The 25,311-nt window shown below is 38.5% G+C and overlaps 1 protein-coding gene across 5 annotated transcripts in view; it reads left to right on the top strand.

Moving 5' to 3' along the window:
- Positions 1-263: 263 nt before the first annotated feature.
- LOC124644905 (glucose transporter type 1) overlaps positions 264-25,311 on the top strand; it is a 154,072-nt gene continuing 129,024 nt past the window's right edge. For 2 of the 5 annotated variants that reach the window (XM_047184577.1, XM_047184574.1), the window contains exons 1-3: positions 8,073-8,175; positions 10,980-11,077; positions 12,396-12,426. The gene's annotated coding sequence lies outside the window, so the exon portion shown is untranslated. Of the gene's footprint in view, positions 480-8,058; positions 8,176-10,979; positions 11,078-12,395; positions 12,427-25,311 lie in introns of those variants that run through there. The other 3 variants (XM_047184575.1, XM_047184578.1, XM_047184576.1) reach the window with 3 other exon arrangements.

Raw genomic sequence — 25,311 nt, 5'->3', positions numbered from 1 at the left:
TGGCCTTGCGCTTTCCTCGCGCGCTCCGCCCAAAAACGCTCGCTCAATTTTCATTATGACGTCGATTTCGAACGTCATCATATAAATAAAGGGTGTCGTATGTCCGCGCGGGGTCGGATCTATGCGCGCCGCAACGTACGCCTGGTGGTATCGATTGTTGCGCGCTGGTTCCGCGCTGCGCACTGCTCGGCAGCCGCCAGGCGGTCCGCACGGCGAGCTAGTCATGCGCGAGTCCTCTCCGGTGGCGCATCGACCGACGACAGGCGAGAGCCAGTAAACGCGCGAGTGCCGCGGCCGCGCTCGGCAGGCTCGCGATCCGCTCGTCTGTGACGCGTCGCCCGGACTCGCTCGCACCCCATGTGTGTGTCACCCGCTGGCCCACTGACCCCGACAGCCCGGCTGGAGATGCTCTGCAGCTAATCGCGCCGCTGCTGCCCGCGTACTCCGCCACCGACACCCTGCATACAGCCCACGACCAGGTACGTGTCCATACTCATTTAGGGTTCGTCTGGGGCTCCGAGCACGCCTCATTATGCAGTAAACCCGAGAAATCAGTGCCTCAATTTCGTTTATGTAAGTGCGTCCGTCGATAAACTGAGGGGAGGGTGCTGCGGGGAGTTGCCTAAACCCTGTATAATAAAGCCCAATTCTTAAAAAAACCCTTGAGAGTTGCCAAAATTTTGGTGGTAAAAAAATCCGGGATATGCAAAGCAGGCAGTGCTAGAAGTCGTTCCCGACACCGTGACCCCCTGACACCCTGACACACTGTCCCCATATACCTATAACTTAGAAGTAAGGCTCTGCGTTGCTGTGTTGCGATTTAAGCTAAGCGTAAGCACGGCGATTGTTAATGAATGTTTTATGACGGCAATATCGTGGAGACGCCGTCTCAATCATAAATGAACAATGAGATCGAGTTTTCGGATGTGGACTTACGTTCAAGACATTTGCACGCACCGTGCCCCCCAGCGCAGAGGTTACATGTCTTGCAATGCGAATGACTCCAGGCTGAGGGGGCACAACCAAATAAACTCATATTTATGTATTCAAAATCCTGAATAACTGAACAGTAGGTATAAATATATATGAACGGAGCGCGTTGAAATCTTTTGGTCGTCGCCGGGGACGTTCAAGTAAATAACGTTAGTTACAAATCAAATAAATCGTTGTGAATGGTGATGAAACCTTAAATATACATTTGAATAACTATAATGATGATGAAGAATGACTAAAGACGTCATTATAGCCCACTCCACTCCAATTGCTAGCGAGAGACCACAGTGGTGATACAAGTCCTTGATAATCCAACGTCAGTTGATCCTGAAGTCGAATTACAACAAATTCGTCACTATCAGGCATATTAAGATGCTTTATGTAACAATGCATGAACATCGGGTGAACACATAAGATGTAACTCAAACTTTAAATCAATAAACGAAGCAGCAAACGCGTCAACTTTAAAGAACTCGTGATCAAAACAAACGGCTAAACCACAGTTTTAAAATAAACAATTCCTTAAACATATCAATAATGAGTACTCGGTACGGTATAGACTACAATATAAATAACATAAATACGTACATATATTTGGATATTGATGTATCAAAGCATATATTTTCATAGGCTTTCTAACCTTTGGAACATCGTAGTATTTACACACCTACAGTAAGATACTACCTAGTACTAACCTACAGTAAACAAAAGTAGTAAGGATTCATTCGATGCACCTAATGATAGTACTAAACTATAACACTTACTAGAATCACCCTGATTACTATATTTGAGACTCAAGCTGAGCTAAGCTTGTTTTACCGATCAAAGCACTACTGAAATGAACTCCACACATTCTCAAGGATATGTAATAAATAACAAAGTTTTATGACTAACGTCCATTCAGAATAATCTATCTGTAGGGGCCTAATGTCGAAATTGTATGTCTAGTAGCAAAACCACAGATAGAAAATTGGGAACGGCCATTAATCATGATCTATTCTTAATGCTTCAATAAAATATATATATTACATTGGATTCACACCCAAATTATTTTATATAAACTAAAGCCGTTACAGTTTCCTATAACAACGATTGAAAACAAAACATAAACAAACCAGGTAACATACGGAAGCTATTAAACCCTATGGTTGAACTTGACACTCGATACGGCTAGCTTTTACGCAACGATAGGCAAAAATAGTAAAATTTCCACGAATACGATGCAGTGGACGCAAAAAATTGTACGTTCATTCATCGGGAACGGGAGAAAATTCTCAGTATCACGATAAAAATAGCACATGATACTAGTTTGTTTACTCTGTGACTCGATATCACGATGGACACTCAATTATTGTTTACAAATACACGAGAAACTGAACGTTTAATTACGAGTATATTGACGGTGGAGTTTTCGCTAATTAAGGATTACAATAAGCGATCTATCTGTTGTTCTTCGCTTAGAGATTCGAAATTTGATGAATGAAGCGAGTGTCAAAAAGCAATCTCCGATCGCAAAACAACAGAAGGATTACTTATTGTAATTTGCAGTTAATTAATAAATGTTATATTATACATATTCGGCAGGAAATCGAAAGCGCATACAGTCAGTCGGCCCGTCTGCTAAATACAGGAAATGTTCGGTAAATATTAATGAACGAGCGGTAATGTGTGTCGAAATACTGTTTGTCAGTTAAATGTCAATGTCACTCGGCACCACCGACCGTCTGATGTCAACATATCGATAGCTCGTAGTTTTTTCAGTCATATTTTGTATTGGATTTACTTTCATCGGCCCCCGTACGCTAACTTGTACAAAACTGTGACAAACTGAAAGTATGTAACGTTTAACTATTGAATGAATGGAAGCGGGGTGTTCAGGCTGTATTGTAAGCTAAGAATAATTTTCCAATTCAACAAAAATATTATTAGCACTTCTGTGTAATCAGCTGAGACCTCCTGCTAGTTAAAGTTGAGTTATTTATTTGATTCAGGCCTTTATAACCACTTATGAAGGTGAAGTCATTTTCAAAGTTTTCAGCAGAGATAGAGATTAAACTTTTTGAGATACAGTTAGCTTATCGAGAGTTTAAACACCTAATTAGTCCTAGTGTCAGAGTTTTCACAAACCTGATGCCTTTGCATGCCCTCCCAAGCACGGGGGTGTAACACTACTATTCCCAGACTTTTTTTTATTGATGGCAAAAATCATCAAATGTCCCCTCTCGCTGTGGGATTGGTTTGTGAATGTTGCAAAGTTGCAATACGTACATGTTTGTCTTATAAACCTTTTAACTGCATTGAATAAAAAGCTTTTTTCTTCATCTGATTTAGAGTACAAATATCATTTTATGAAACATCGCATAGTTTATAAAGGGCAGAAAAAGCTTTAAAACAAGCAGATTAAAACCGCTTTTGTGTGAAGGAATGAAATCATTCGCTTTGAACCTTCCTAGCTGGGTTGATGGCAAAATTGCTATGTCCCATTTTCTGAACTAGGATATAGAATATTTAAAGCAACGGTGGTTGGTAAAGAAAACGCTCGAACTGTGGATGTCACAATCTATTTATTGATTAAATTTATGTATTAAAATGTGTATTTCGCTTTAAGAGCACACTGCAAACTTTATGTCGGCCGACAGTTTGTTTGGGCTCTCAAATCAGTATGAAGATGAATGGTAGTGCGCACATAACAAAGATTAACCATTTTTTGCCGGTATCGGACAGACTTAAAACATTGATTGGAATCAAGATTTTCTTTTAAAACCAACTGTAGGCCCACTCTAAAGAGTGAAATGGTCTCTTAAACTATTCTGCCTTCACACCTCATATCATTGTACCATTCTCCCAATTATACTATCTTACTTAATATTATAGGGTTATCTATAAGTTATCCTCTTGTTTTGTTTAGAATTATTAATTTCGTCACTTGTTTACATCATTAAATCATCGTAACAGTCGACTGATAAGAAAAAAATGGTATAAAAACACAGACTAAAACTATACACGTAATTCAAACGGATACATCGGAAATTCATCAATTTCGTTAATCAGTTTGGATAATTAAATTGTCGCCTGTAGTGTTACAGTATTGGTGACCATACTGCATATTATAACATGGAAGTCAAAATTGGGTGACCACATTTGCGGTTCTGCTCGTTTTGTGGCACATTTAGAATTAGTGGTCAGCATTAATTCATGGTTACACTAGTTATGAACCAGAATTGCGTATTGGTACTCGACAATCATAACTTTTATATTATTATTAGTTTCCGTCAGCGGTTTTACTGTGTAACGAGGGAACTATTCCGCGCATCCGGACAAAAAGCTTTATAGCCTTTAAAGACAGATAGTCTATCTATGTAACCTTAATTTTGTGCCTACAATAGTGTGCAGTATATTTTAAAGAAAATCGTGAATTGATGTTTTTATTCTGTCTGATACCGGCTAATTACCTAATTTTTGTTATGTGCGTACCACCATTAATTTCCACACTGATTTAAAAGCCCGAACAAATTATCAGTCGACTTAAATGCTAAATTTTATTTCAAACTGGCCGTTTTCCCGCGGTTTCAGCCGCTTCCCGTGGGTAATACTGTCCGTACCAGGATAAAATATATGCCTGTATTACTCGGGAAGACTGTAGCTTTCCAACAGTGAAATAATAAAAAAAGTATAAATTCATTATGTAATTGAATATTTAATTATCTTTATGTTCCTACTTTCAAACATCTTTCAGCATTTATTGTATTTTTTTGATATTAAAGCGTTCAATAACAGAATTAATAAACTCAATCTTTGTTATAGAATATAGATAGGTCTCCGTATTGTATTATGAAACGTGACACTGGTTGCTCGATGGAACATTCTTATACTAATTAGTTATTGACACGCGCCGGTTGTTGCATATCTGTAGCTGTCGAAGGTAATTAAGCTCACTGAACTAATCAATTGGTTTGATATCGAGAGCAACTAATTTATGTAATTGTGTTCATGCTTCAGCTCAATGTTAATCAGCTGATATGATATGATAGCTCGCTGATTGGTCGCGTGGATGATTTGTATTCGGTTGGTTTCGGTTAATCTTTATTAATATTATGTTTTTGTTTGTGTATACGCCAAACTTTGAAACTGCTGAACCGATTTATAAAAATCTATCAGTGTTAGAAGTAAAATAACGTTAGGACACAATTATGAGACAGAATACTAGTGTTGAGATTTTTAACGTTTAAGCTATGTTCGAATCAAACAGACTGTCAGCCGCCGAATGTGAGCGAACGTTACGCAGTTTATTGTACCCACCAAAAACATTTTAAATGTAAAAAAAAAAACAAATCTCTCTAAGCAATTCTTCCCCCATAAAAGTTTTGAGATAGCATAGAAGACAAGTCCTGTTCAACTTAATTTGTAATAATAAATCAAAATTTTCTGACTATATCAATAGTTTTGTTCACATTACAATAATATTGACTTCCCTTTGTTCACATTACTTACTCTTGGTCATCGAAAACCTAAACTCCTAGCTTTGGCCACATGGATGATACAGGTGGGTGAAATAGCCGCGAAACGCTTCGAAAAAAGGATGGTAACGCCGTGCCCGCTTTTCTCGAGACTTGGCTGGGGCACTACCGTACCCCCAGATTTCCCTACATATTCACTTTTTCGTTCTCTTCTAACCTCGCGTTTATATCGACATTATTTCTCTTCATTGAATTGTTGAATTCCCGAGGTTATTGAATCAATTAATCTGTTCATTAGAGAGCAACATTTGCCCAGAATAGCTCGAGGGGACATTCGAATTAGTTGCATCAGTACCACAGAGTAAGGAAAGATAAGCGGAGATCCCATAATGCGGATAGGTTAGGCGCCTTCTTCTAGGCCAAATATTTACGGTGGTCATGACCAAAACGAGAAGGTTCATGCAGACATTTGTGATCGATTTATTACAAAAAATGGTCGGGTCCGCACCCGCACACCCGCATTTTGGCGCACTACTTTCTTAGGAGATTTTCTGTTATGGCACCTCCGCTAATCATTTTGTTCTCCATGATACGGTACAGTCAGTCAGTACGAACCGCGCATGGCAACGATTCACACGCTATTCTCGACGTACGAGTAAAAACATGGCGAATCCGTGTACCCTTTTAAAATGGCCGCGAGTGTAACACGCGTTGTGATATGGTTAAAAAATTGTGATTCTAATTAGTCCGTGTTTTAGATTACCAAGAAATATTGGACACGTATTGTTTTTTTAATAAAACATTAAAAATTCCCTTAGATGACATTAAAAGTTGGGAGTGGAGTCTCTGACGTCCCGTTTGTGTAAAGGACAATGCCAGGGTCTGGGCTCAAAGTTTGCCCAGCAGTGGGAGTAGTTCCAGCTGGTTCCATAGTGCACTCTGAACACGAAATCCAAATATTTTTGAAATCGGTCCCAGAGGTCCCGAAAAAAACCGGTTCAAATGTTCTCCATAGATAGTCACTTAACAAAGCCTGAGCCATTTGCCCAGCAGTGAAAGTGGTCGAAATAGGTTCTTTACTGCACTGTTAATACGAAATCCAAATATTTTGGAAATCGGTCCCAGAGGTCCCGAGAAAAACCGGTTCTAATGTTAAACTTGAACAGTCACTTTATAAAGCCCAAGCCATTTGCCCAGTAGTGGGAATGGTTAGAATAGGTTCTTTACTTCACTGTTAACACGAAATCTAAATATTTTGGAAATCGGTCCCAGAGGTCCCGAGAAAAACCGGTTCTAATGTTAAACTTGAACAGTCACTTTATAAAGCCCAAGCCATTTGCCCAGTAGTGGGAATGGTTAGAATAGGTTCTTTACTTCCCTGTTAACACGAAATCCAAATATTTTGGAAATTGGTCCCAGAGGTCCCGAAAAAAACCGGTTCAAATGTTCTCCATAGATAGTCACTTAACAAAGCCTGAGCCATTTGCCCAGCAGTGAAAGTGGTCGAAATAGGTTCTTTACTGCACTGTTAACACGAAATCCAAATATTTTGGAAATCGGTCCCAGAGGTCCCGAAAAAAACCGGTTCTAATGTTAAACTTGAACAGTCACTTTCTAAAGCCCAAGCCATTTGCCCAGTAGTGGGAATGGTTAAGATAGGTTCTTTACTTCACTCTTAAGACGGAATCCAAATATTTTTTAAATCGGTCCCAGAGGTCCCGAGAAAAACCGGTTCTAATGTTAGCCAGCCATTGTTAGCAAGCCATTTTAAGCAGCAACAAACCTAACAACCTCTTTTCTTGAAATAATATTCAGATAGTTAGTGGTTTCACTGTTAACAGGAAAAAAAAAAAAAATAAATTGAAAAGTAACTATTGTTTCTCTTGCTTTTCAGTCTCTATCTACCACAATCAGTCCTAAGTTCGTGTAGCGTCATGCAATTAATATCCGTAATGGCAATGGAAAAATCTTATCAAGACAAATAAAATAAGCTCGAACACGAGGTAGTAAATAGATACCGTTGAGGAGTTCCCTCGTCTCACTGTCGTCTCCACCGTCAGGTCAGGTCTTAACCTCCACTGTTTTGTGGTGTCGGAGACATATACCCAAATGACAAGTTTTTATTCGATATGTGCTTACAATTTCCGAGATTTCCCTATTGTTTTAAGGTTTCCATCACCAGACCCTGGACCGAATAACAAAGGAACCATTTGGAAAGTAAATTCTTTCAAACAATAAAATGATTGTTTAAATCGGTTGGTAAATGACGGAGTTATGCACGTACTTACGTAAAAAGAATACAAACGAACTGAGAAAATCCTCCATTTTTTGAAGTCGGTAAAAAAAAATCTCGTTCAATACCTCGTATTTATCGATTAATATTATAATGCATTTCAATTAAGGTAATAAAAGTGGAATAGTTAAGAGTTCGTAAGCATATTTTTCGTAATATTGAATAAGAGTCAAACCAGTTTTTCTCAGGACTCCTGGGATAGATTTCGAAATATTTCGGTCTGGGACCTATTATAAGCCTATGGAACATAATACACTATGCAGTTACTGTGGGCAACTCTTGAGCCCAACTTCCATACAAAGAATAGCATTGTCCTTTGTACTGGAATAAAAGTGACGCAACAAAGAATTCAATCGTGTTGTATCTTGTAAGGAATTTGTTGAAGTAAAAGATATGATCTTGCTCGTTTCGTATTATTTTGCACTGACACAGGTAATATTCTCTTTTTCTAACTGACATAGTGGTATTTTACCTTGAAGGTGAAATATGTACACAAACTTATTTGATTCTCTCTAACAATACGTGTCTATTATTTCAGGGTTTTCTAAAAGACCTAGTTACTTTGTTTTAATCAACATGTGCTTTTTGTATAAATTTACGAGAGCGGTTATAGACTAGCTTCGGAGCGCATACACGCACGCTACAGTTTGCTTTTCATTCCGCCAGTGTTCGCTTGAATCTATACTAATTTTATCGTTAATGTATGGTCGACGCATTAACGCATCATCGGTAAGGTGTGAATGATTGAATGTTTTATCGTATGTTTGTCTGTTTTGCGTCACGACCGATATACGCTACGCATGTTCCGTCAGATATGAACCTTCCCTAATGCTGTGATCAAACCAAACTGACTGTCAGCCGAACGAGCCGAACGTTAAGCAGTTTATTGTATTTCCATACATATTCACTTTTTCGTTCACATCTAACCGACGATACGTTATGTGTAATATGCATAGACAATGACTTTTGGCGGCTGACAGTCGGTTTGGTTTGAATCTAGCTTTAAAGGCAAAATAAAATTTCATTAGAAAAAAGGAATAACAAGTAATCTATACTAATATTATAAAGAGGAAATTTTGTTTGTTTGTTTGGTTGTAATGGATAAACTCAAAAACTAATGGACCGATTTTAAATATTCTTTCACCATTAGAAAGCTATATTATCTGCGAGTAACATCCCGGTGCGGGCAGTAGCTCTCACGGGACGCGGGTGAAACCGCGGAAAAACGGCTAGTAAATAATATAATGACACCAATTGCCGCGAGTTGAGTCAATATTTTTTGCAAAATAAAATAGACGCAACAAAGATGTGTTACAGCAGAGTACGGACGTCCAATTAAGTTTAAAAAATAAAATACGAAGTCTAAATTAAATGCATTGTTTCAGTGAGAACCTACACGGTTAATATGTTAGAATATTTACTTGACTATTTCCTATCTACGCTTTCTGCTGGGAATACTCGGGAATGGTAACAGAGACCGTTGTTCGACGTTTAAATTTCCCTTTTATGTCGTTCGTCCCTTGGTTGTTTCCATTTTTATCTTATTTCGTTGAATAATGGGAATCATACACGTATTTTTGTTCCTTTTTAGTATTTCTTCTATTCGTATTTCCACGTGAGTGGACAGAACAATCTGTAAACAGTTTTTATATTATTATAAATTGATTGTTTTTTATTTACCTTAAAAGTTACCCCTTTAATCTTTCTTCGGCTGGAATGGCGCACCGATAGTTTGTAGTCCTTTTTGTTATATGCACTCTTAACAAATCTGTCAATTTCGAAAATTGCCAATTTTCCATACGATAATATTCATAAAATTTAAGGCTATCATCCTTCAATTCCTCGAAAATGGTGTGAAACTGTCATGAATTAATCGATTCTTCCAAATATTTTTTGCCCATATTTGTCTTCGCTTGCGCTTTCGTTTGTTTTGTTCTGCTTCAAACAATCTTGCAAACAAATATATTTCTTCATCGGAGCTATCTTAATCCATGACCCGATACCCGTGCCCTCGACAATAGGTAATAGAAGGCAACACTGGGTGGGTTTTTAGCCGGTAAGAGTCCGGCACACCCCCTCCACCGACCCCAGGTGGTGGGAAGTCCAAAAAAAAGCGTCACTGAGGGAAGAGGGGGTGCAACTAAGCCTCGAAGAACGCATTACGACAAGTTTAGGCATTGCTAGCTCGCACAGTTTTGGAAATACGTTGGTGGTCCAATGAAAGTGCTGGTCCAATGATCGCAACCTTCCCATAATAGCTTTATTGGCTAAATTCGGTAAACGTCAAGGTACTGAAGCTTAATATCACCAAATCATCATAATCACTTGTTTTTATCACATGCTTGACGTAACGGAAGAAACCACTAAGGCTCTGCCCGGGAATCGAGTCCTTTCGTACTAACAGCCTTGCTTGCTTGTCCGTCGTCTAGTTTCAGAATTCAGACTTAAATGTTGGTAGTTGATCATCATCATCAGCCATTTTATCGTCCCACTGCGGGGCACAGACCACTTCTCACACATCTCATGGAAGATATTGGTGCGTTTTATAACAATTTCGAATAGAATATTGTTACACTTGTATTATGCTTGAGTCAATTTTATTTTTATTTAGTTATTTATAAAATGCTCGTCTTCTATCTGGTGCCGCATCTACTAAACACTTGTACATATTTGACGCCCAGTTTAAACAAATACGATCGAGCTATGTAATACAAGGTGGAAGAACTTGTTAGGCGCCTTAAGAAGCTGACAACAGCCGAATTAGCTTGTCTCGAACAATTTTTTTGCCAAATCTATAATGTTTTTGGAAATATTGAACATATTTCCAAAAACCTTGTAATATTGAAAACACGTTCACAAAAAAAAGTAACTTCTTAAAATGCTTTTCCAACAAAAATATCTGTTTGATTTATTAAGGTACATTGACAAAGTGTATAACATTAACGTATCTAGTATATCATCATCATCATCATCATCATCAGCCTATCGCAGTCCACTGCTGGACATAGGCCTCTCCAAGTGCACGCCACTGAGATCGATTTTCGGCTTCTCGGCAGTAGGCTAAATACCTCTATCTAGTATATGTTAACACAGAATTCTAATTTTTATTTTTGACTACTTAGCTTATTTTAGTTATTGATTTATATTACGAACGTCCCGTAACCAGGCTTCTCTTTCTTACGTATTTTGTTTCGGCTGTTGTCAGCGCCTTTAAGTCTTTATGAGTCGTGTTTCAGCATTGTAGGGGCGTTTCCCGAGGTTGCGGGTTCGCGTCCCGGACGGCGCGGCCCGTCCAAAACTTCTGAACCCAGACTGCTCGTGGAGGATTCAATCAGTATGTAACATAGTAAAAGAATAATTTGAACATCCTTGAATATAATATGTCAGTCCAAACAACTATTACTTTCATAGAAAATTTGTTTATCCATTGGTTCATCAACACTTTTCAAGTAAAAAATGATATGAAAAGAATTGGCACGTGTGACAGTCATTTATATATGAACACTACGCGTAATGCGTAGAATAAATTAAATTCAAATTAAACTAAAATAAATCCACTTGGTGTGTAAACTAAACAAACCATGATTCAAGATTGAATTATAAGAAAATTGAGATAGTAAAATTGATCCGTATCCCGATTTTCCGACATTTTGAAATCAGAAATACTTGTAGCTTGAATAAGACGGTGCGCTTTTCTCCAAAAGCGGGATTCCGAGCCATTACATTCATGTTCCATTCAATAAAAAAATATTGATGCAGGAATAAAATTAAACCGCGGAGTTGGTTTATTTTTTGTTTTGCCTTTCACACCGCACTTCAGAATGTTCTCGGATGGTAAATAAATTTCAATTGCACTGAAATTATTGAAAGAGTAAAATATTAAAATAGTTTGTTTTACACGTCGATGTTATTGCTTCTTGGTAAACAGTGGTAAATGTTTGTTTTTGTCAAAGGTATTTACTGTATTAATGGATTCGTTTTAAAATTAAAATAGTAAATTATGTAACTGGAGCTTGATGATAGTGTTGGCTATTTTAACCAACACAGAAGAGGAATGACATTACATATTGCTTTGTATTACTACCTACTTAAGTAGAGCTCCTGAAGGTGCCAGGAGCAAGATCCACTGGTCGTACTGTAGTTCTATTAGTGGATAGAACTCTTTTCGTCCGAGATTCCTGAAATTTAACTTTCTGGGTCTGGGCAGACGCCAGACGCGCTTAGCTGAAGAGCAGATTTTAAAACAAAAGTTATCTGCTGCCCTTAACTATCATAATTGCACTAGCGTAGGTACCTACTTAACTTCTTTATATATAATATTTTCAATTATTCGATATAACTTTGTAGATTTTTGTTTGCGTACAATGTGATGGCGTCTTCCTAGCCGACTTATTATGGCATTAGCGGTAGTTCTATTATACAAATAAGGAGATCAGCCAGCAGCGCAGGACATATAGTGCACGAGCGTTTGCGTAGACATAGGTGCAATCTCTATTCCTTCACCAACATTTACGTGCCCCCCGATGCTCGGGAATACAATGTTATTATTGCCTCACGTAATATAGTTCAGATAGTATCATGTGCAATAAATATAATAATAATATATTAAATATTAATTAAAACATAATAACTTTATTTTTATTTTCCAACAGGTAACGTAACTTCTGAGTTGACGGCTGTCATGTGAGTTTTCAATTACACTCTGGAGCAATGAATCCCGGTAACTTACAAATATTTGATTAGTTAAATTAAAAATACTGTTTTCATATTCTAATACTGTAATGACGTCATACATGGCTCGAAGTATGTTTTAAATTAGAATTTGTAACTGTCCCGTATTTATTGCCTCGGAGTGTAACCTTAATCAATTGACAAAGACCTATCGTTAAATTAATGCTTGATAGCAAAACTACGCTTGTGCAACACTACAGTTGTCAGATATTCTCTCGTCAAACTATCGCCACTTTATGATAAAACGTGGTCTTAAAAAAGTACCGGCTTTAGTACTAGGCTTAAACCACCACATCATCCCGACCAAAGTCAATGGACTAAGCAAGCGTAGCACTAAAGGTCTCTGCACACAGCGGGCGCGGCGCGGCGGGATGGGACGACGACGCGACACTGAGCAGTTGTAATGTACTAGATATTACGGACGACGTCACACAGAGCCGTCCCGCTCAACGCGACGCGACGCGTATTATGTAGTACATTACAACTGCTCAGTGTCGCGTCCCGTCCCGTCCCGCCGCGCCGCGCCCGCTTTGTGCAGAGACCTTAAAACCGGTATTTTTAAGACAGCGTTCTATAATAAGGTGGTAGTATAACGTTAAAATCATAATAACTATGACAAAACAAATCTATTGTTTCTTTATGAACTCAAATAAAAAACCACAAAAAATGTCGAGTGTTAGGCGTCAAAGTACTCTTCCGCATCACTGTCCTTCGGAAACGTGCCCAGAAAACTGGCTGCATTGCTTCTCCATCCGAAGAATAAGATCTCTTTCCTTGTCTACAAGGTGTTGATTTGCATTTGTGCCATAGCTTAGGAGGAGGACATACAATACGTAAATAATCCATTGGAATTACAGTAGATGGGAAATAACTAATATGCACTGCTTTTTTTGTCATTGTAATGTCGTGGTATTTCCGAAGTAATCCAATTTTATGAATGAAATTTATGAGTGATCGTTGCGCATGCTTTGTGTTTGCGTTTATGTGAGGGTGCAGCACGGTTTTAACGCCAGTAACATACGCACCAAGTTTAAATAAGGCTAGATGACATTTACGGAATTCCGAAAAAAAAATAAAGAAAAAAAATTACGTACCAATTTTTTTATTGATTTGGGTCGAGAATCATTAGCATAATTACCTCCTTGAATATGGCACGGATGCAAATCAACAGCTTGTATATGATCTCAAAAAAGTCATATTCATTTTAGATTCAGTCTACTCGCACACTGCTTACTCTTAAGAAAGTAGCGCTCCAAAATGCGTGTATTCGGGGGACGCGGAACGTAACTAGCTCCGCTCATATACGCCTTGGAATGCGCCCATTTATTTAAAAAACAAATTACCAATCATAGCCCGGTCAAAATAGACATTTGAAATAACAAAAATTCCCGGAGAGCTGATTTTTGGTGGAGAGCTAGATTTGATCATTCTAAATAAAATACTAAAAGTCCCCATCGATCCCATGTGTGCGTCAAAAGTTATTGGAGGTCAAATGTCAAAATTTTTGGTTTTTTGTGTTTTTTTCGAAAACGGTAAGTTTTATCAAAAAAATACATCAGACCAAAATTGTAGATTATAAAATTTTCTACAAAAATGGCATTAACAGTTTTCTCCTAAATGTTACCATTCCTGAGATATCGCGCTTCAAAGTATATTCCATACATGACATGCACACATTTTCACGCCACCTGTGAGGTACTGTACTCGGCGCGTTTTTTTATCGTGGTTTCCCCTGTAGGCCTACTCCACTAACTGTCATGACAATTTTAGGATAGTTTAAGGGAATAATTGCCGTCAAGTTCTAATATGATGTCATTATTGATATTAACTATTGGGTTAACTATTATAGTGATTGTTTTAGATTTATCAGATTCATACAAAAACTCGTGGTGGTCTAGTGGGTAAAGAACCAACCTCTCAAGTATGAGTGGGTTCGATTCCAGGTCAGACAAGTACCAATGCAACTTTTCTAAGTTTGTATGTACTTTCTAAGCATATCTTGGACACCAATGACTGTGTTTCTGATGGCACGTTAAACTGTAGGTTCTGGCTGTCATTGAACATCCTTGGCAGCCATTATGGGTAGTCAGAAGCCAGTAAGTCTGACACCAGTCTAACCAAGGGGTATTGGGTTGCCCGGGTAACTGGGTTAAGGGGGTCAGATAGGGCAGTCGCTCCTTGTAAAGGACTGGTACTTAGCTACATCCGGTTAAACTGGAAGCCGACCCCAACATAGTTGGGAAAAGGGCTCGGAGGATGATTTGATACTACAATCATTTTTGCAATTGCAAAAAATAATGTCAGGAGTTTTTCTGGAGCAGGTGGGAGTAAAGTTTTAATAGGGTCCAGATATTATGTATCAATTTCCAACCCCAGTCTTCTGGATAAAAATGGAAATGTCGAAGAAAAATTAGCGTGCGATAATTTTCTACAACTTTAAAAGTGGATTGTCGCGACTTCAGAGGTTTAAAAAATTTTGTTCTGTGTTTAGTGATGCAGAACCATGCCTTAGGACTGCAGTACGCTGATATTTAGGTTTTAAAAGTGGGCAATCTAGCCTTAGCGACAAGCCACGTGAAGGTAATTTAAAACCCGATATGACCCAAGATAATATCGAGGCTATGCGACAGTTAATTGTCGCAGACCAACATGTAACATACCGTGACATGGATCCGTGGGCATTACGATTGTTTTACATTCCCCAAAATTAGGTAAAGTCTTCATGGTAAACGTTTCAGCACACCTGAAAAAGCTGTTGACTCATACAAATCGGCCAATTTGACTACCCCCACTTCAGAATGGAATAAATATTTCAAGAACTGGGTTTAATGCATGCAAAAGTGCATTAAATATCGCGGAGAATTCTTTAAAAAACAATAAATGGTATTAACCTATTAGATTATCTATACTTATTTCAAACGACACAACTTAAAGGCAGCCGTCGTATATACGTGGCTTATATGTGGATATCATGTGTAGTGTGACTCTTTGAATCACGATATCTCAGGAATGGTAAGATTTAGGAGAAAACTGTTAATGCCATTTTTTTAGAAAAATTAAAGATCTACAACTTTGGTCTGATGTCTTTTTTTGATCAAACTTACCGTTTTCGGAAAAAAAAAACAAAAAACCTAAAATTTTGACATTTGATCTCGAATAACTTTCGACGCACACATGGGATCGATGGGGACTTTTAGTATTTTATTTATAATGATTAAATCTAGCTCTCCACCAAAAATCAGCTTTGTGGGAATTTTTGTTATTTGACTACTACTTTTATGTCTATTTTGACCGGGCTATCAATCAAGTCCAACCTTTGACAGTTTGGTTTTGATCTAACAAGGAACCCGAACGCCTCGTTAGATCAAATAATCACGCCTACCGTACGTTACGTACAAGAACGCGCCTTACCTACCTTCCTTATGGCATCTCCGCTATCTTTCCTTCACCCGTGGTTTTCCTACATAGCCCGGTCAAAATAGACATAAAAGTAGTGGTCAAATAACAAAAATTCCCACAGAGCTGATTTTTGGTGGAGAGCTAGATTTGATCATTATAAATAAAATACTAAAAGTCCCCATCGATCCCATGTGTGCGTCAAAAGTTATTCGAGGTCAAATGTCAAAATTTTTGGTTTTTTGTGTTTTTTTCGAAAACGGTAAGTTTTATCAAAAAAGTACATCAGACTAAAATTGTAGATTATACAATTTTATACAAAAATGGCATTAGCAGTTTTGTCCTAAATGTTACCATTCCTGAGATATCGCGCTTCAAAGTATATTCCATACATGACATGCACACATTTCCACGCCACCTGTGAGGTAGTATACTCGGCGCGTTTTTTTTATCGTGGTTTCCCCTGTAGACCTACTCCACTAACTGTCATGACAATTTTAGGATAGTTTAAGGGAATAATTGCCGTCAAGTTCTAATATGATGTCATTATTGATATTAACTATTATTGTGATTGTTTTAGATTTATCAGATTCATACAAAAACTCGTGGTGGCCTAGTGGGTAAAGAACCAACCTCTCAAGTATGAGTGGGTTCGATTCCAGGTCAGACAAGTACCAATGAAACTTTTCTAAGTTTGTATGTACTTCCTAAGCATATCTTGGACACCAATGACTGTGTTTCTGATGGCACGTTAAACTGTAGGTTCTGGCTGTCATTGAACATTCTTGGCAGTCGTTATGGGTAGTCAGAAGCCAGTAAGTCTGACACCAGTCTAACCAAGGGGTATTGGGTTGCCCGGGTAACTGGGTTAAGGGGGTCAGATAGGGCAGTCGCTCCTTGTAAAGGACTACTTAGCTACATCCGGTTAAACTGGAAGCCGACCTCAAAATAGTTGGGAAAAGGGCTTGGAGGATGATTTGATACTACAATCATTTTTGCAATTGCAAAAAATAATGTCAGGAGTTTTTCTGGAGCAGGTGGGAGTAAAGTTTTAATAGGGTCCAGATATTATGTATCAATTTCCAACCCCAGTCTTCTGGATAAAAATGGAAATGTCGAAGGAAAATTAGCATGCGATAATTTTCTACACTTTAAAAGCGGATTGTGCGCGACTTCAGCGGTTGAAAAAATTTTGTTCTGTGTTTAGTAATGCAGAACCATGCCTTAGGACTGCAGTACGCTGATATTTAGGATTTAAAAGTGGGCAATCTAGCCTTAGCGACAAGCCACGTGAAGGTAATTCAAAACCCCATATGACCCAAGATAATATCGAGGCTATGCGGCAGTTAATTATTGTCGCAGACCAACATGTAACATACCGTGACATGGATCCGTGGGCATTACGATTGTTTTACATTCCCCAAAATTAAGTAAAGTCTTCGTGGTAAACGTTTCAGCACACCTGAAAAAGCTGTTGACTCATACAAATCGGCCAATTTGACTACCCCCACTTCAGAATGGAAGAAATATTTCAAGAACTGGGTTTAATGCATGCAAAAGTGCATTAAATATTGCGGAGAATTCTCTGAAAAACAATAAATGGTATTAACCTATTAGATTGTCTATACTTATTTCAAACGACAAAACTTAAAGGCAGCCGTCGTACATACGTGGCTTGTATGTGCATATCATGTGTAGTGTGACTTTTTGAATCGCGATATCTCAGGAATGGTAAGATTTATGAGAAAACTGTTAATGCCATTCTTGTAGAAAATTTAAAGATCTACAACTTTGGTCCGGTGTCTTTTTTTGATAAAACTTACCGTTTTCGAAAAAAACACAAAAAACCAAAAATTTTGACATTTGACCTCGAATAACTTTTGACGCACACATGGGATCGATGGGGACTTTTAGTATTTTATTTATAATGATCAAATCTAGCTCTCCACCAAAAACCAGCTTTGTGGGAATTTTTGTTATTTCAAATGTCTATTTTGACCGGGCTATACAGTCAGAGTTTTTTTTTGCAAATCTAAGTAATTTATTAATTGGCAATAATACAAACTACGTTTAGTATCGATGCAAAATGGTTATTAATTAACGCAAAATCTTCATTTCTTTTGAGTTCATTCAACTAGGAAACATTAAACGACTGATAAAAATAAAACAGTTATGTAGAAAGTCTATGTATTTAAAATACTTTATTGTAAATAGTAAAACTTGCTAGTCAAATAAATTGCACATATTATATGGATCATTAGAGTATTCGCACATTGTAGACTAAACAGTCGGCCGGCAGTTGATCCGATGGTTGATACCATCTAAAAAACTGTTCTTAGTAATGTGCGTACTATCATTCGTCTTTATACTGATTTATGAGCCCAAACAAACAGCCGACTAAGTTTTCAGTGCACGGGTGCCCTTACTGAATGCTATTTCCAACTACACAAAATTGTTCTGCTATTTGCGGTTTCACACTATTGGTTTTGTAACGACGGTTTTGCTCGACATAGAACAAGAGCTTGTATTCAAACATTGATATTTGAGTAATTTGTAGTGCAGAATACACCGCAGACGGCAAAACACGGTAGTATCAGCTGCCTAGCTATTTCCCAGCTATTGGCGCCGGTTTCCTGAATACCAATGTTTTAAAAAGGGCGACTGCCTATCTACCTCCTTAACCCAGTTACCCGGCCAACCCAAGACGCCTTGGTAAGACTGGTTGCTAGACTTCCGGGCTTCTAACTTCACATGATACCCGAAAATTTATCGTACGAACTCGCAATGACAAGATCGTCACCCGTCCACGGACCGACCGCGTCAAGCGTTGTTTAACCTTATAATCTATATGCGCAACTTTGACGTAGCCATGAGCTCTTCTTGCACTTAACCACGTTAATACGGTAGAGTATGTACGGAACGTAGCTAAGCTGCCATCCCTTGTAGCCACAGAATAAAGATTGCCCAGTTATTAAGGTACCTACTAACGTTCGTAAAAATGTCACTCACACACGCATGTGCATCGACGAGTTTTCACCGGCGCTAGCGGTGCTGTCAGTACTGAGTGTCGTGCATGGAGCACATGCGTGTGTGAGTGACATTGTTATGAATTTTAGCACGTAGCTTTACTACCACTTACAAGAGAATTTATTTAAAAGATGGTGTAGCCGTCACTGAAATTATAGACGTCCGTTACCAATCATAGCTATCTTTGAGAATAATGCGCTTTGTCTGCCATGAAATATAAAACATTGGCTATTAACACGAGAAAAGAAGGTCCAACCCGGCTGCTATGTTTTCTTGTTTCGTTAGATAATTTGTTCATAGTTGTTCACTGGTGACTGTCCGGGTGACTGTGTTGAGGAGGTCAGATAGGCAGACGCTCTTTTAAAACACTGGGACTCAGCTCCATCCAGTTAGACTGGAAGCCGACCCTAACATAGTTGAACTAGGCAGATGATGACTGTTTATAGTTTGACAGTGTTTTTTAATTAACAACAAAACATCTCAAAATCAAGCGGTACCAGACTTAGGTATTTGATTGCTCGAAGACAAAAACCTTAAAGCTTTTCACTTTAGGTCATATTTGTCCAATTTCCAAATGTAAGTTAGTTTTATTGCTTCGGACACCTACCGATTACACTTTTTAGGCAAATTGATCAATCATTTAATATAGAGTTATCGGCTCGCTAAAAACAAACGCGGCTCTGGGACCCTAGAGAACCAAGTAGGATATTAAATGCTGGGAGATGGACGGCAGCATCTCCGAAGGTATCCCAAGGCATCTTATCCCGGACAGCGCTCACCAAATCCCCCTTCCCCCTACAGTCTGGCAAGCTCGTTAAGAACTCTCCCATGGTCCACGCGGGTGTTCGGTCGACGTGACTGACAATAGCTTCGTTACAAAATGTGGTTCCCGGTGCGTCCATAAAACTGTTATCAATGTGGCTGATAACAAAAATATTATGATAAAATTTTACAAAATATTCACATTCATTTACATTATTCTCTCTAGGACCTTAAAACTGTACTCGTATTTTCATTTTGCCATAAATATTTAATTAAATCCATACATTATTATATTTCAGCAAACATTTCATACATAAACATTGTTTTTCTGTCCTACTAGCAAAAAAGCCCTGTTACTGTTACAGCCTTTTTATTGTCCCACTGGGCACAGGCCTCTCACAAGGAGAAGGATCGAGTATTAATCACCAAGCTTGCTCAATGCGGGTTGGTGATTTAAGCTTTTATAGTCCAGGTTCCTTCAAGATAAAACATCTTGAAGAAACCTGGACTATAAAGGCTTCACCTTTTTATCAGCCATTGGCGTCCAAGATATACTTAGAAAATAAAAAGCCCTACTACCGGAGAAATTAGGAACTATGTTTTCGGATAAAAGAGGATTAAACCAATGAAATATTATAATCAGGTACTCATGGTAATAGCCCACCACTGACAATTCTGTCCCTCGTCTCATGTGGACTATGGACACCACAATGTTGTGTAAGGAATTTGTTTTAATTAAAAGATGATCTTGCTCGTTTCATTTTATTGCGTAGACTGACATTTTGTAATATATTCTTTCTTTTCCTGACAAGATATTCTATCTCGAAGGTTAAATAGGGACCTATACAAACTTATTTGATAATTTGATTCTCTCCAACATACCGCCCACCAAGCCTGAAGAGCTTAATAAACTTAAACAGAAAACAATATTTCTTCTAGTTATACATCACAAATTAAATGATAAATAAATTGTTTTTAACGAGCTTGCCAGTCTGTAGCTTGGGCCCGCCCTTTTAGGCTGTGAAGACTGTGTAACCCATTGTGCATACGTTAGGCTTGAAAAAAAAGAAAAATAATTATGGATCCAAACTACCTATATAACAAATGACCAAAACACATCACAGATTCCAAATCCATAACTACTTTAAAAAACCACTCAGACAGTGTACTATAAAAAAAAACACAGGCCAGCCCTCTGGTCACGCGAAGCGTTCACTCTCCATGAAATTTCCTTGAATAGGAGACGTGAATTTGGATCCTACTGTTTGCGTGTTTCAACCCGAAGTAGCGACCGCACCTACACAGCTTACCGTCTCTATAACATTATAATATAATTATCAGGCCTCTGCCACTCGACGTACTTGCGCGCGAAATGCCTACCGCTCGGTGGTCCCTCGCCGGCCCCACGTGACTCAGGCACGGCTCAGGGCTTTCAACAGTCACACGCACTGCGCGCGTTACAATATATATTAACTTTGTTTTCCTACTTAAATATTAAATTGTAAGAAGCAACCCTAAGCACGGCCACGGCACGGTCGCGGTCACCGAACTGTGCGCTATCGCATTGAAATAACAATCGAGCGCTCGGCCTTTTACCGTCTTACCACAAAAACTTTTAAATGTCAGTTTATGCCTTGTCTAAAAAAATGTCAAATTATGACGTTGACATATGGTTCATTTTGCAGCCAAAATTTTATTAGACAAGTGTAAAACAGGGTTTAAAGTTTTTGTAGTAAGACCCTATAGGTTCATTTTTTAACGGCAGCTATGAATTTGTAGGTAGTTTGGGAACTTGTAGATAGATAGATAAAACATTTATTCAGACAAACAAAAATACACCACAAAGCTACACAAAAAGAAAAATAAAACAAAACAAGAAGTGGGTAGAAAGAGAAACATGAAATACAAACAGAGATTAACGGCGTGGTGCAGTGTCTTACGTTTACACCGAATAGGAGTCGCTAAAATGACTTATGCTTATAACAATAGGTATGGACTTTTTTTACTATTATAGTTATCTGTGATAATATGCTTTACATTGGCATTATAGGGTAAGACACAAACGGACCGCCAAGATGTCTTTAGTTGAAAATGAAAAAATCTCTATATAGGTAGAATAAAGTCGCTTTTTCTGTCGGTATGTCCCCATGTCCCTTTGTACGCTTAAATTTTCAAAACTACGAAACCGATTTTCATGCGGTTTTTTAATTGAAAGTGATTGAAGAGGAAGGTTTATATGTATAATAACATCGATGAAATAGTGGGTAAGTACGGTTATTCCGTGCGACGCCAGGGCGGGTCGCTAGTATAAAATAAACATCAGATCGCCAGACTCAATACGATTGATCCCAATTTAAGGCATGCCTATATCTAGCTGGTATTCCAATAGGTCCCCAGACGCTTGTAAGTTAAAAATAACTAATTAATCCGGACCGGCCACAGCCGATAGATACCAATTAAACACTGCCCTCATTCGGTTTCGGACGGAATTTGCATGACTATAGCGGGCCGTATTCGGATGTCTAGTCCTCCAATTAGAGAGAGAATAAAGTTCCGTTTTAAAATTATTATTATTTTAAGAAACTTTCTAAGTTGTACTGTAGCTCCTGCTGAGGCTGCTGGATTGTTCGAAAGACCTACCGCGGCCCTAGTACATGAAGGGCTTTCAAGCCTGTAAGAGTCTGACACTCACTCTGCTCATCCATAGCGGGAGGGACATTTGATGATTTCCCATCAATAAAACATAAAAAAACTGTAGCTATAATATATTTATGTCAATGACTATAGCTAGACTAGCATATGAGTTCAATCCATACTGAGTTATATTTTGAGTCAATTCTTTATTCTTGTCGACTCTTAACAGATCGTTTGGCCACATTTTCTCGAACCTTGAAGCGTGTAACTCCTTTGGGGGGGGGGAGAGGAGGAATCCTCATGGACTTCCACCTGGGGAGATGCGGACTCTAAACCCTGTGTCCTCCTTGCATGTGGGCGCTAGGCTGCGGGAATCCACATTTTTCCGCAGCCCCACACTAGTGCTGGCCCTCCTTCGGGCCTCATCTCGTCCATACCCCGTGCATCGCCTCAGGGGCACGCGCTGAAACCACCACCGCCTCAGGTCCATTGAGTAGGGGCGGGAACTTCCCCAAGTCCCTCGCCCTTGGATCCATTCAATGGGTGGCGGAAGAGGGCGTTGTCCGTCCTTCTCCTGCGCCCGGTGCGCCTTCGGCCTGCGGCCGGGGAAGGGAGTCGAAATCTCCCACTTCCTTTCCACAGATTCCTTCTGTGACATCACTTAGAACTCCTGTCCTAATTTCGTCGAAACACGTTTTAAACAATGTCATTAGGTCAACTATTGGTGTTGCAATGAGGAAATTGGTTTCCATTTTCTTTCGTTTTATTTCATCTACTTCACTTGAAATAGTAATATCTACTCTTTCAACTTTTGCAGTATATGCTTTATATTTAATAAATCCTGCTGGGTCGTTCTGCTCTTTGCGCAAACATGTGAAAATACTCAGCAGTACAGGTTTTAAAAGCTACAAAAGCAGTTTAAACTGGTTCAACGTCACTTTCGTGATACTTCGCTTGACACTGATGTGAGCTCGTGACTAATTCTGTTACACACTTCGTCCACGATTTATATAAAAAAAAAATAGACATGTCCAAAGTTTATTTCACTGCCATACATTTTATGCACCTTTGACCGATCTGCCACCGGTTTCCGATACGAAACGTGAATTGATAAAAAAAGTAGAAACTGCAATAATCTTCCCTGTCAGAGCGAACTCACAAAGGGGTTCCGTCGAAGCGTTTTTAATTTGAACTATATGGGTTTGCTATGAAATATTCCGAACGAAATATGTGAATGTGCATTCGCGTTCTTTCGTAATGAAGGGGCTACAAATTGATAGGTTCGTTTTGATACAAATATTTTTGAAATCCGATGCTCAAAATGCCTGAGTTAACAACTCTTGTGTTACTTTAGTTTCAATAATTTTTGTTGGTGTTTTGTTTGCGTTCCAGTTGATCGGCCATTAGAGTTAACGCAACGCTTTTTATAATACACAATAAAAACTATATAAAGATATTCTTTATTGATTACCAATAGTATTAACATGAACAAGAAACAAACTGGGTCAGTAAAAATGCGATCTCTTCGCTAAAAGCTTACTTACAGACAACATTAGATGGAGTCGATTTGTACAGAGACAGATTACTTTAGGAATCCAAAAATAATGTAAACCAGATGTAATATACATGTATGTCTGTATAAACTGAATGAGAATACTAAGTTCTAAGGTACTCGCCAAGAAACTTCGAGAGTCTTACGAACCAAGCACATGTTTCCGTGGTTTCAAACCGCATCGCTATTACTTCGCCTTCTGACCCCTGTAATTGAAATACTGCCCCCCACCCACACCACCTAACCTACTCCCAAACCTCCGTCACACCACATAGGTGGAATATACAACGATATATTAAAATCGACTAACACAGTCAGTCAGGCAACGAAAGATCCCTACTATATAATATTATAAATGCGAAAGTAACTCTGTCTGTCATTTGCGCTTTCACGTCTTAACCAAACGGCGGAAATCTAGTATTCAATAAAAATAATACTGGTGGCCGGCTTCTAAGTACCCACATAGGCATTCGTTTTCTCTTGAAAGTTAATCCAGAATTCTTTTTTTTTATTCAAGCAGGCTTATAAAAACTCTTTCAAAGCGTCATGCTATTTGCACGGTTCTAAAAAGAGGGTCTCATGGAGAAGGACTGGCGAGAAACTCCATAGATTGTTTTTCTAAATGGGAAAGTACCCGTAAGGGCGCTCCGAAATTATGCATGTTAAGGCAAATTTTATGTTCATCCAATAGATACTAAACTGCCTAGTTATTTTCGCGAAAACTCCTTCTTCGATAATAATGATTTATTAATGGTAAGATAGATAGATAGATAGAAAGAATATTCTTTAGTGTACACTAATAACAAACATGAGGATATAACAAACAAGTAGTAGACGAGTACAATAGGCGGTCTTATCACTAGAATCAAACATCTCTTTTCCAGACAACCTTAAAATAAGGTAAGATCAGAATGTGATTCGTTACTTAACCACATTGTATGTTCTCTGTGATAGAAACTAACACATGGAGAACAAAATGACTATGTAGCGGAGATGTCGTAACGCAAAATCACCTAAGAAAGTAGCGCGTCAAAATGCGGGTATTCGGGAGTCGAGAGGTTCTTTGGAACCCGCCCAAATTTTTCAAAATAAAATAAACAATTTTAACAGATTGGTTTTGCTTTGACAAGGAACCCGAACACCTCGCTATCTACTAACTGATAGTTTTGATCACGCCTTGACCTACAAGAAGGCGCCTGACCTACCCTCCTTATGGCATCTCCGTTCATCTTTTCCACCATGTACTCACATGACAGCTGTCAGTTCAAAAATTACGTTACCCGTCGTGTCATACAAAACATTTTGTAACGATCGTTCCCAATTTTCCATCTATCTGTGGTTTTGCTTACTAGAGATAGCATTTTGACATTAGCTAGATACAAATTCCTATGTCCAGTAAGCAAAACATCAGATAGATAGAATATTGGGAACGGCCGTAAAAAAACAACTGTTTTATATGTTTCTGT

This window comes from Helicoverpa zea, chromosome 31, assembly GCF_022581195.2.
Source record: "Helicoverpa zea isolate HzStark_Cry1AcR chromosome 31, ilHelZeax1.1, whole genome shotgun sequence".
Taxonomy (NCBI): domain Eukaryota; kingdom Metazoa; phylum Arthropoda; class Insecta; order Lepidoptera; family Noctuidae; genus Helicoverpa; species Helicoverpa zea.
Note: the sequence above shows the minus strand (reverse complement) of the source record. Positions and strands in the feature narration are given on the sequence as shown.